Source organism: Sinocyclocheilus anshuiensis, unplaced genomic scaffold, assembly GCF_001515605.1.
Source record: "Sinocyclocheilus anshuiensis isolate Anshui unplaced genomic scaffold, SAMN03320099.WGS_v1.1 scaffold336, whole genome shotgun sequence".
In the NCBI taxonomy this organism is placed as follows: domain Eukaryota; kingdom Metazoa; phylum Chordata; class Actinopteri; order Cypriniformes; family Cyprinidae; genus Sinocyclocheilus; species Sinocyclocheilus anshuiensis.
The window spans coordinates 383,365-393,700 of record NW_015555712.1 but is presented as its reverse complement, the minus strand read 5'-3'; the positions used below and the strand labels follow the sequence as shown (position 1 = coordinate 393,700).

The following is a 10,336-nucleotide window of genomic DNA, read 5'->3' as shown; positions in this document are numbered from 1 at the left end:
ATACTTAGAAGGGAGAGGTTATTATGTGAGTATAGGAGAGCATAAGTCTAAGTGGACGTCCATGACATGCGGAGTCCCACAAGGCTCAATTCTTGCACCGCTCTTGTTTAGCCTGTATATGCTCACACTAAGTCAGATAATGAGAAAGAACCAAATTGCCTATCACAGCTATGCTGATGATACCCAGATTTACCTAGCCTTATCGCCAAATGACTACAGCCCCATTGACTCCCTCTGCCAATGCAATGAAATATATATGTACATATATATAATATACATATATGAAACTAACAGTTGGATGTGCCAGAACTTTCTTCAGTTAAACAAGGAGTAAATGCAAACTCAAAACTCATCTGTTTAGCTGTGCATTTATTAAATGAGCACTGTGCGATGTCCGAACTGATTGCACTATATTTTATGTATAATCTTTTTCTATTCTTAACTGTTTTAAATTAATTTTAACCCTTTTAAATCAATTTTAAATCATTTCCAAAGTTTTTAAATTCCTTATATTATTATTTTCTTTTCTTTTATGTAAAGCACTTTGAATTACCATTGTGTATTAAATGTGCTATATAAATAAACTTGCCTTGCCTTATTTTACTTATTTGACATTTTATTCAAAGTGCATTTATGCCTTTGTTTCATAATTTTCAAGGTGTAAATAGTCAACTGCTGTGCATTGTTTCCTTTCTCTGCCATCTAGTGGGTAAATGAGAGGATGAATCTTAATGATTCCACATTGAACCACCCAGTGACTTACACAGGAAAATATTCTTGACTATGTTTTATATTATGAATTAATATGAATTATTTTGACTTCTGGTGTTTTAAAGTATGAAACAGCTCCGAAGGTACTTTCTCTTGATTCCCCCGTAAATGGCAACATGTGATAAGATTATATTAGATATTATATCTTATTTATTATATTAGAAAGAGATAAGATATATTACTATTTTTAAAATGCATTATACACTAAAGGTATATTTGATGACTGTATGAGATGTCTATTTAGTGTGCTTGTGTTTTATTCTATGATTTTGTTTGTTTTAAAATAAATCTCCTAAATTTACAGGTTTTTTATGGACACTGGAACTTATTACATTATTACAATTTTTCTTCCATATAACTGTTTGTGAATGACTAGATAAAACATCTAAAAATGTGATATTTACAAAAACTACAGTACTAGAAATAAGTGAATACAAATGCTGGACTAGAAACATAGTAGCAAATAAAATTAAATCAACCAACTAATATTTCCATCATTTATTTTATTTTTTGCACTGAAAGATGAGTAACTCACCATGAATACAATGCAATAATAATACATAATGCACTGGGTCAAAACATTGGGTCATTGGGACAAATTTAGGACATGTTAAACATAATTAACAAGTTTACAAATTATAAGTACTTTGAAATGAGAAAATTGTTATCATTGTTAACCATTGGCCTCATTTTTAATGATCTGTTGTGCCACTTTTGGCTTTCCCAGAAGCTTGACTATCTTGTCTCGGAGTTCATCAGTCTTTAAGCTGTAGATGATGGGGCTCAGCATTGGTGGGAGGGTAACAGAAACAGTCAGAATTGCTGTGAAGAGATCTACATTCTGAACTAATCGCAGGTTCCCTAGTATATATGCTAGAATGACAGGCATATAATAGAGAAGCACTAGCAGCAGGTGAGTGAGACAGGTGTGGAAGGCCTTCCAGCGCTGTGATATGGATGCAATCCTTGTCACAGCAACCACTACAATCACATAGGTGAAGATAATAAAAGACAACGGGCCTAGTAAAACAGTCAGAGTCTTAGCTGTAGCCAGTTGTCAGTTGTAAGAAATGTCCATACAAGCCAACCTATAGACAGGACTGTGTTCACAACAGCAGCTGTTTACCTCTCTTGAGCCACAGTAAGGGAGTCTGGCTGCAAGACCGACTGGGAAAATCTCAAGCAGAACAACCAAAGACCAAATCCCTACTATTATGAGCAGCATCCTCAGGTTGGTGTTTATGGTAGAGTAACGCAGAGGCCAGCAGATCGCAATCAGACGATCATACGCCAAAAGAGCAAGAGAGAAAGAGTCCATGTCACCAAAAAAATGCATGAAGAACATTTGGGAAAAACATGCTCCAAATGAAATATAATTATGAAAACAGGCACCATTTGAGGAATAATAACACTATTCATTGAAATGTCAACAATGGCTAGATTACATACAGCAAGATACTTGGGGTTCTGTAAGCTGGAGTTCATTAGCACGACAGTCAGAAGAACAAGGTTACCCAGCAAGGTGACGATGTAGATGATCGCCAAGGCCAAAATGAGGTAGTTTTTGTTTTGAGTGCGAAAGGCAGTTAGATAAAATCCCTCATTGAAAGAATTTGTTCCATTGCTGAAAGCAACTGAAAAATTCATTTGAACTCTGCGATTCTGAAACAAATATACAATTAATAATTTTCAGCTTTTAAAGATTCAGTTTAAGATAGGAAAAACATAAAGACATTGTCTACAATTAACTTAAAAAAGGGCAGTTGCTTAACACTGAAGCAACAGATTATATTGTTCCATTTCATTTTTATAACATCAGCCTCATATTATCTTCATTCAATTGCAAAACTAAATACAAGCACTGCAACAGAAAAACTGGGAAAAAAACATTGGAAGTGTTAAGTTCATTTACAACTGGAAATTAAACAAATACAAATAATACCCACCAACTGCTCTGTAAATCTTGCTTTGGATTGAAATCCTGCAGTGTTACAGGAGATAGGGGGTTTATCAAAGGGCTGTTAAACTAATGACCAGTTTCTAATGGGTGTAATTATCCACTGTGTACAATCAAAGAAATAATTACCTTGACTGAGGTCTTGTTATTTAGCAAAAATGTTTCTCATGTGTATTTAATTACCGTTGTAATTAAGTCCATAAAATTGTTGGTGTATTTAGGCATGAAAGAGTTTGGCCCACAGAGGCAAAGAAGGTAAAAACAAAATGTAATAAAGGCTAGATGTCTTCATTATTGAATGAAATGTTTATGTCTCATTAATCTGATGTCTGTATACTGTGACAGATGTATATATAAGAGCAAATCTATATATGTTTATATATAAATGTGAGGAATAGGAAACAAATATCCATTCATATTTGATCTGATCTGAAGAAACTTGCCCTCCACAATTAAAACTACAGAGCTTTGATCATAAAATCAACCATCCTGCTGAGATATATAATTGGGAGATATAGAGTTACAGCTTATATTATGTAAGTAGTGTGTTATACTGTTAATAACGTCTCACTGATTTATATTACAAGCTACTTACTTACTTTATGGCCATATAAATAACATACACTCTAAAAGAAATGGTGCTAAAAAGCACTAAAAGTGGTTCATTGGCTCGTAATCATAGAGGAACCACTTTATGTGCTATGTTGCACCTATCTTTAAAGGTGCTATACAGCACCTGTTTCAAATGTGGCTATGTAGAACAATAGGAGGAACCCCATTCTCCTCTTTAGATTTTAGATATGTTACTGCACACTCATATGTTTGCTATGAACGGCAATTTACAACAATGGCAAAAGCTATTTTGAATCACTTTTATGCTTTTCTGAGGTCAAAACGTCTCATGTGGGGACCCTGGAATATTTTCTTATGGGGGGCCTTGGGGGCAAATAGGTTGAGAACCACGTTATCTTCAGGAAATACACTGTATTTTAATGTTGTTTTTAATCCATTGCCCAACTGAACTAAGATACTAAGAGAGAGTTAGTGAACCTTTTAAAAAAAAGTATACAGAGGTCTAATGGGTTCTTTGTATGTCAGTGATGCTATATAGCACCTTAACAACCCAATAGAACTGTTAAAGAACCATTTGTGTGTGTGTGTGTAAACAAACCTGTGTGTGTGTGTGTGTGTGTGTGTGTGTGTGTGCACTAAATTGCATATTTTTGTTGAGTTTTGGCCTCTGAATAAAATTGATGTTTTTTTCTTCTCTAGTGTGCTTTCCATATTCTCACTATCATACAATGTGAGTCATAAAATCCTGAAGTATCAAATGTGATCTAAAACACAAAACACACCTACGGAATGTTTTTATTCTTCTATATTTTGTCTAAAGTGTCAGTAAACTGTTGCATTTAAACAGATTTGTTTTCACTGTTATTTCTGTTACTGTATGTCAAGCTTTGCAGGGTTAAGATTGGTCCATTTTTTATAGTTTTGTGTCACATAGAATTTTTTTGGAAGGATACATTTTAAATTTCATTACGACCCATTGAATAAAACGTATGTCTATCTTTCACAGCCTCATTTTCATTATGGCATCTGCCCTGACTAGGTCTATATAAAATAGTTTGTTTTGTTGCATGTGTTTTTATGCAGATTCTAATTTATCCCTTTTGACAGTGAAAATTGACAATTATATTACAGAAGCACCACGGCCTGTGAAGAGCATGTGAACCGCAGCTCTGGCAACCATTATAAGAAAACTTTTGTTCTGGGTCCACTGCTGTGCTGAGTGGTCAGTTACTGCGCATTTAATTCACATCATGTCATCTTGGCTTAATAACCTGTTAGGTGTGAAAATTCAGTTCTTCTTTGTTTGTCTGCTTTTGTGATTGATTGATTTTTTAATTGATTTATATTTGAATTTCCCTGATAATATTGTTCAGCACTTCCTTGCAAAAACATTGTTAATATCATTTTGGCAGTTTGCCAATATAATATACAATCATATACTGCTTGTGTGTCTAAATACACACACACACACACACGCTGTGTGAGGTTTATGAGACAAGTATGTGCTTTAATGTTGGAAATGTTTCTTGTCTTTCCCTGCCATCTAGTGGGAAAGTACTGCATCTTCATGATTCTTCAGTAAAATATGCAGTAAATTGCTTTGTATTCTGGAGTATCTTATTTATTTTTAGTGTATCTTATATTTATTGTTGTTTCTTTATGAATACTGTTGACCACTGGTGTTCTTTACTGAGATTTTTTTTTTGTAAAAAAACAAAACAACAAAAAAAACATACATTTTGGTAAAAAAAAAAAAAACACATCTTTAATATTTAAAAAAATGTATTATAGAATAAAACTCATATTTGGTTACTTTATAGAAGTACTTTTAATGTGCTTGTTGTTAGTGTGTATCTCATTATAGCATAGTCTCATAACTGTTTTCTAAGGACAGTGGGTCTTACAGTGACCTGAATTTTGTGAAATTATGAAACACTAATTATTTTGATTCTCTTTAATCATTTGTGAATAACTGAATCAAAAACCTTGATATGTGAAATTTACAAATGCAAATGGGCTTGAATCAAGAGAATATGAAAATATGCTTTTATGCTTGAGAAACATTGCCATCCTCATCTACTGGACTGCTGAACATGCATTAATTCTGTGTAACGTATAGCTTAATTGCAGGTATCATACCATGCATACAAAGCAAAAATCATACATAATGCAAATATTGGCTCTTACACTAACCCAGAGCATTTAAAAGATATATTTTTAATAATCATACAGGTTATAAGTGCATTCTGCTTAACGTGGATTATAATGTGAACTATTAAAAAGTATATTTCCCCTACTATGGGAAAAACAAGACTTTTGTTAACCATTGGCCTCATTTTTAATGATCTGTTGAGCCACTTTTGACTTTCTCAGAAGCTTGACTATCTTGTCTCGGAGTTCATCAGTCTTTAAGCTGTAGATGATGGGGTTCGGCATTGGTGGGAGGGTAACAGAAATAGTCAGAATTGATGTTAAAAGATCCACATTCTGAACTAATTGCAGGTTTCCTAGTACATATGCCACCATGACAGGGATATAATAGAGAAGCACTAGCATCAGGTGAGTGAGACAGGTGTGGAAGGCCTTCCAGCGCTGTGATATGGATGCAATCCTTGTCACAGCAACCACTACAATCACATAGGTGAAGATAATAAAAGACAAAGGGCCTAGTAAAACAGTCAGAGTCTTAGCTGTAGCCAGTTGTCAGTTGTACGAAATGTCCATACAAGCCAACCTATAGACTGGGCCGTGTTCACAACAGCAGCTGTTTACCTCTCTTGAGCCACAGTAAGGGAGTCTGGCTGCAAGACCGACTGGGAAAATCTCAAGCAGAACAACCAAAGACCAAATCCCTACTATTATGAGCAGCATCCTCAGGTTGGTGTTTATGGTAGAGTAACGCAGAGGCCAGCAGATCGCAATCAGACGATCATACGCCAAAAGAGCAAGAGAGAAAGAGTCCATGTCACCAAAAAAATGCATGAAGAACATTTGGGAAAAACATGCTCCAAATGAAACATAATTCTGATTGAGCACAAAAACAGGCACCATTTGAGGAATAATAACACTATTCATTGAAATGTCAACAATGGCTAGATTACATACAGCAAGATACTTGGGGTTCTGTAAGCTGGAGTTCATTAGCACGACAGTCAGAAGAACAAGGTTACCCAGCAAGGTGACGATGTAGATGATCGCCAAGGCCAAAATGAGGTAGTTTTTGTTTGCCAGAGTGCGAAAGGCAGTTAGATAAAATCCCTCATTGAAAGAATTCATTCCATTGCTGAAAGCAACTGAAAAATTCATTTGAACTCCAAATCTGAAAAGATGAAACAAAAAAGTATGATTATTACACAAGTAAAACATTTGCAGCCATAAAAGATTCTGTTTCTGATAAATTGATAGGAAAAGCCACTTTGAAAAGCCGATGTCTTTCATTAACAAAGTATGAGGGGATTTAGGGAGTGGATTAACATTCATATTCATGTTAATCCATGTAAACATTCATGTATTCGTACAATCAAAAAAAAGTGCAGTATCGTACTGTAACAGAAAATAGGGACAAAACTATTAGAAATGTTCATTGCAAATGGAAGTTAAGTGAACAAACAAATAAAATACCTACTGATTTCTTTTAAAATCTTGCTTTGGTTTGAAATCGGGCCGTGTGAAAGGAAAACTGATTTTTAAAGGGCTTCTAAACTGATGTCCAGGGTCTAATGGGTCTAATTAACCACTGTTGTACAAACAAAAATATAATTACCTTGATTGAAGTCTTGTTATTTAACAAAAAGTTTCTCATGAGTATTTAATTAGTTTAATTATGTCCAAATAAAGCTTTTGTTGGTCTGTACACTTTGACTCATAGAGGTATACAAATTCAAAACAAAAATGTTTTGCTCTCTGTAACAAAGGCAAGATGTCACCATCCAAGACAATAAGAAACATGTTACAAAAGCATGGTAAACATCTCCAAGATTGAATATGATCTTCATCTAACATATATATATATATGTTAGATGAAGATCATATTCAATCTTGGAGATGAATATATATATATATACAGTAGTCAACATTTGAAGTGGATCAAAAAAGTTCATCAAAGTTGTTCTAACACAAGAAAGCATTTTGGTTTAGGTTCACTTTAACACCTCAAGTGTTGACTAGTGTATATATATGTGTGTGTGTGTGTGTGTGTGTGCGTGTGTGTATATAAGACAGATAAAGAAACATCCATAGAAAGAGATAAGATTAATTCTTCTTAAACATTTTTGTCCTGTTCTTGTGCAGAATTAGCACTGTATATATAATATAATAATAAAAGGCTATTGACACCTGAAACAAACCTTTACCTTTCAAATATTTAAAGAAAGTAAAAAATAAATGTACTACATACTGTATCTGTATGAGTATATTGCAGACAATTTGGCATTTTAAGCTACAAAAATGCCATAGGTAACCAAAAAAAAATTTAATTGTCAAATAAAATTAAATGTCAAATATGCCCAAGTTACTGTTATGTTATGAGGTCTTATGTCAAATTATAACTAGAAAACATCAAATTCACAAAAACTGTTTTATACATCAAAACTTTATCATAGACCAATAGTTTATATAAAGATATTAACTAAAGTAGACTTTTGTATAGCCATATCAGATTTAATATCTAATAGTAATAAAAGTCTAGTGTAGTGTGGTCATAGTGTAACTTTGTTATGAAACTTTGGATTGATCATGCATATCCCTAAGAGACTCATTATCTTGTTTTGACAAACCTACTGTGATTCCCTTTTGAGACACTAGAAACAAACATGACTAATTTAAACTAAGTATATTCATTAAACTAATGACTAATTACGGTTGCTACAGTATACAAAAGGTTGACATGCAAGACTAACAACTAATGGGTCTCCAGGTAATAAATGAGGTCATGATGACACAGTATTTTGGCAGCCAATGAGAGACGAGTCTGCTGTGGCATGACACTGTTTGATACAATATATTATGAAACATTAGACAAGCTCACACCAACTTCTTGAAACATTGTATGCCAATGTCCCTAACAGCTGTTTAACCCATGTGTACACTGTGAACTCCTATATTAAAAAGCCAAAATAACAATAATTAAATGAATAAATAATCATTCAATGCACTTTAAAATTGTATGACCATGAATTCATTGCAATAATATCTATGTGCGCATAGGCCTATATTGTACAGCGGGTCAATATTACTGTCAATACTATTATATGCTTTGGTACACTTACATCCAGAATTCTGTTTATGATAAGAACAGATGAAATTAAACTCAGTTCTTCATGTAACAAATGTGCATCATGTATATTACTTAATTACATGTATTTTTCACTGCTTTTTATGAGTGTAAAACATTTGCCCTGAATGATTAAAACAAAACCATTACAGACAAGTTTTACAATCACAAGCACAGACCTTGTTTTAAAGTTTAAAAAAATTAAATTTTAATATGCTTTACAGATTGCCTTAAACCTACTACACTCTCAGAAAAAAAAGTACAAATCTGTCATATGTACACTTTATGTGTATGTTGTATTTTATATGTATTTATATGTAGTAGTACTTTAAAATGTGTACTTTAAATACTAATATGTACATTTAAGGTACTAATATGTATAATTTATGGTTAAATAAGGTACAAATATGTACCTTTTAACTTTTGTACTTTAGGGTATGGTGACAGCTTTGTGCCTTTTTTTCTGAGTGTCAACCACTTTGATCTGTCTGACATAGCATAACTGGCTAAAGTCTCAGTTTACATTACCTCTGATAGTTACAAAATATTTCACATATTTTATCAATATGAATCTACATGACTTGTCACTGATTTAGAAATTAGTGTTTTTTGTGGTCTGTGCTGCATGGTCCTGCTATGGTTTAGCTTCCTTTATTCCATGATCACCTGCATCTTACTGTGGCCTATTTCTACACTTAGGACAATATAAGGCCATATTTTAAATTGGTCACTAAATGGTCATGTAAATGGTCATAATTGGTCACGTGATTTCTACATTGACAACACAAGCATCGATTCAAGGCTTCATCTGGTACGCCCTTTTATTCTCAAAATGAAAAGCTCCGATGCCTCGGTTCAAAAGTCACATCACTAGTAATTGCCTCCGGTCAGTGTGAAATTGCCATAATGCCGGACGTTTGGACAGCAGTGGACTGGGACATGGAGGAGTAAAACTTCTCGGTTACGGATGTAACCCTTGTTCCCTGTAGGAGGGAATGGAGACGTCACGTCAGTGACCAACGAATTGGTATCTCGCTTCGAGAGACCAATCTTCTTCGAGCATAAACTAAACGAGTCAATGCACATTGCGTGCAATGATTGCATCCAGCTGCCACTGATCACAGCGCGAGCATAAATAGGCAGCAGGTGCAATGCATACCAGGCTTTCGTTGAGGAGCCGAGCCGGTAACCCGGCCGCTCAGTGGTGGTACAGCAGCTGTGGCAACGGGACGTGACGTTGCACTCCATTCCCTCCTTCAGGGAACGAGGGTTACATATGTAACCTTTCAGTCGGTCACTTCGAGTCAAGTCGGTGACCGATGAATTGGGATGCCTACCAATGCGCCACGGATGCTGCCCCTTCCAGTGTCCTGGAGAAGGGTCTGGCTGCAGCTGGCGCTTGCACTCTCAGACGTGCCAAGCCTGAGAGTGCAAGCGCCAGCTGCAGCCAGACCCTTTTGGTGTCCTGTGCGAGCCTCCTGCGCCCCTTTTTGGTGAAGGCCGGGGCTCGCAACAAGAAGCATGTAGCGGGGCCGGGGCCTCAGGATAACCTGGGAATCAGCCGGCCCAAACTCTAGGCACAATTCATCGACCGAAAATGCGTGCAGTTCCCCCACCCTCTTGGCCACAGCGTCTTGTCTCCATTGGCAACACGCACGATTTGTGTCGATTGAATTGCAAAAAAAGCTCAAATTGGCCCTTCTGTAGAGCTCTGAGCACTAGAGACAGGTCCCAAGAGGGTATAGAGTAAGGCCGAGGCGGAT

At 35.4% G+C, this 10,336-nt stretch overlaps 2 pseudogenes; both read right to left on the bottom strand.

The window, feature by feature from the left end:
- Positions 1-1,444: 1,444 nt before the first annotated feature.
- LOC107672097 (olfactory receptor 1361-like) lies at positions 1,445-2,418 on the bottom strand (annotated as a pseudogene).
- Positions 2,419-5,620: 3,202 nt separating this feature from the next.
- On the bottom strand, positions 5,621-6,610 carry LOC107672098 (olfactory receptor 1361-like; annotated as a pseudogene).
- Positions 6,611-10,336: the final 3,726 nt, after the last annotated feature.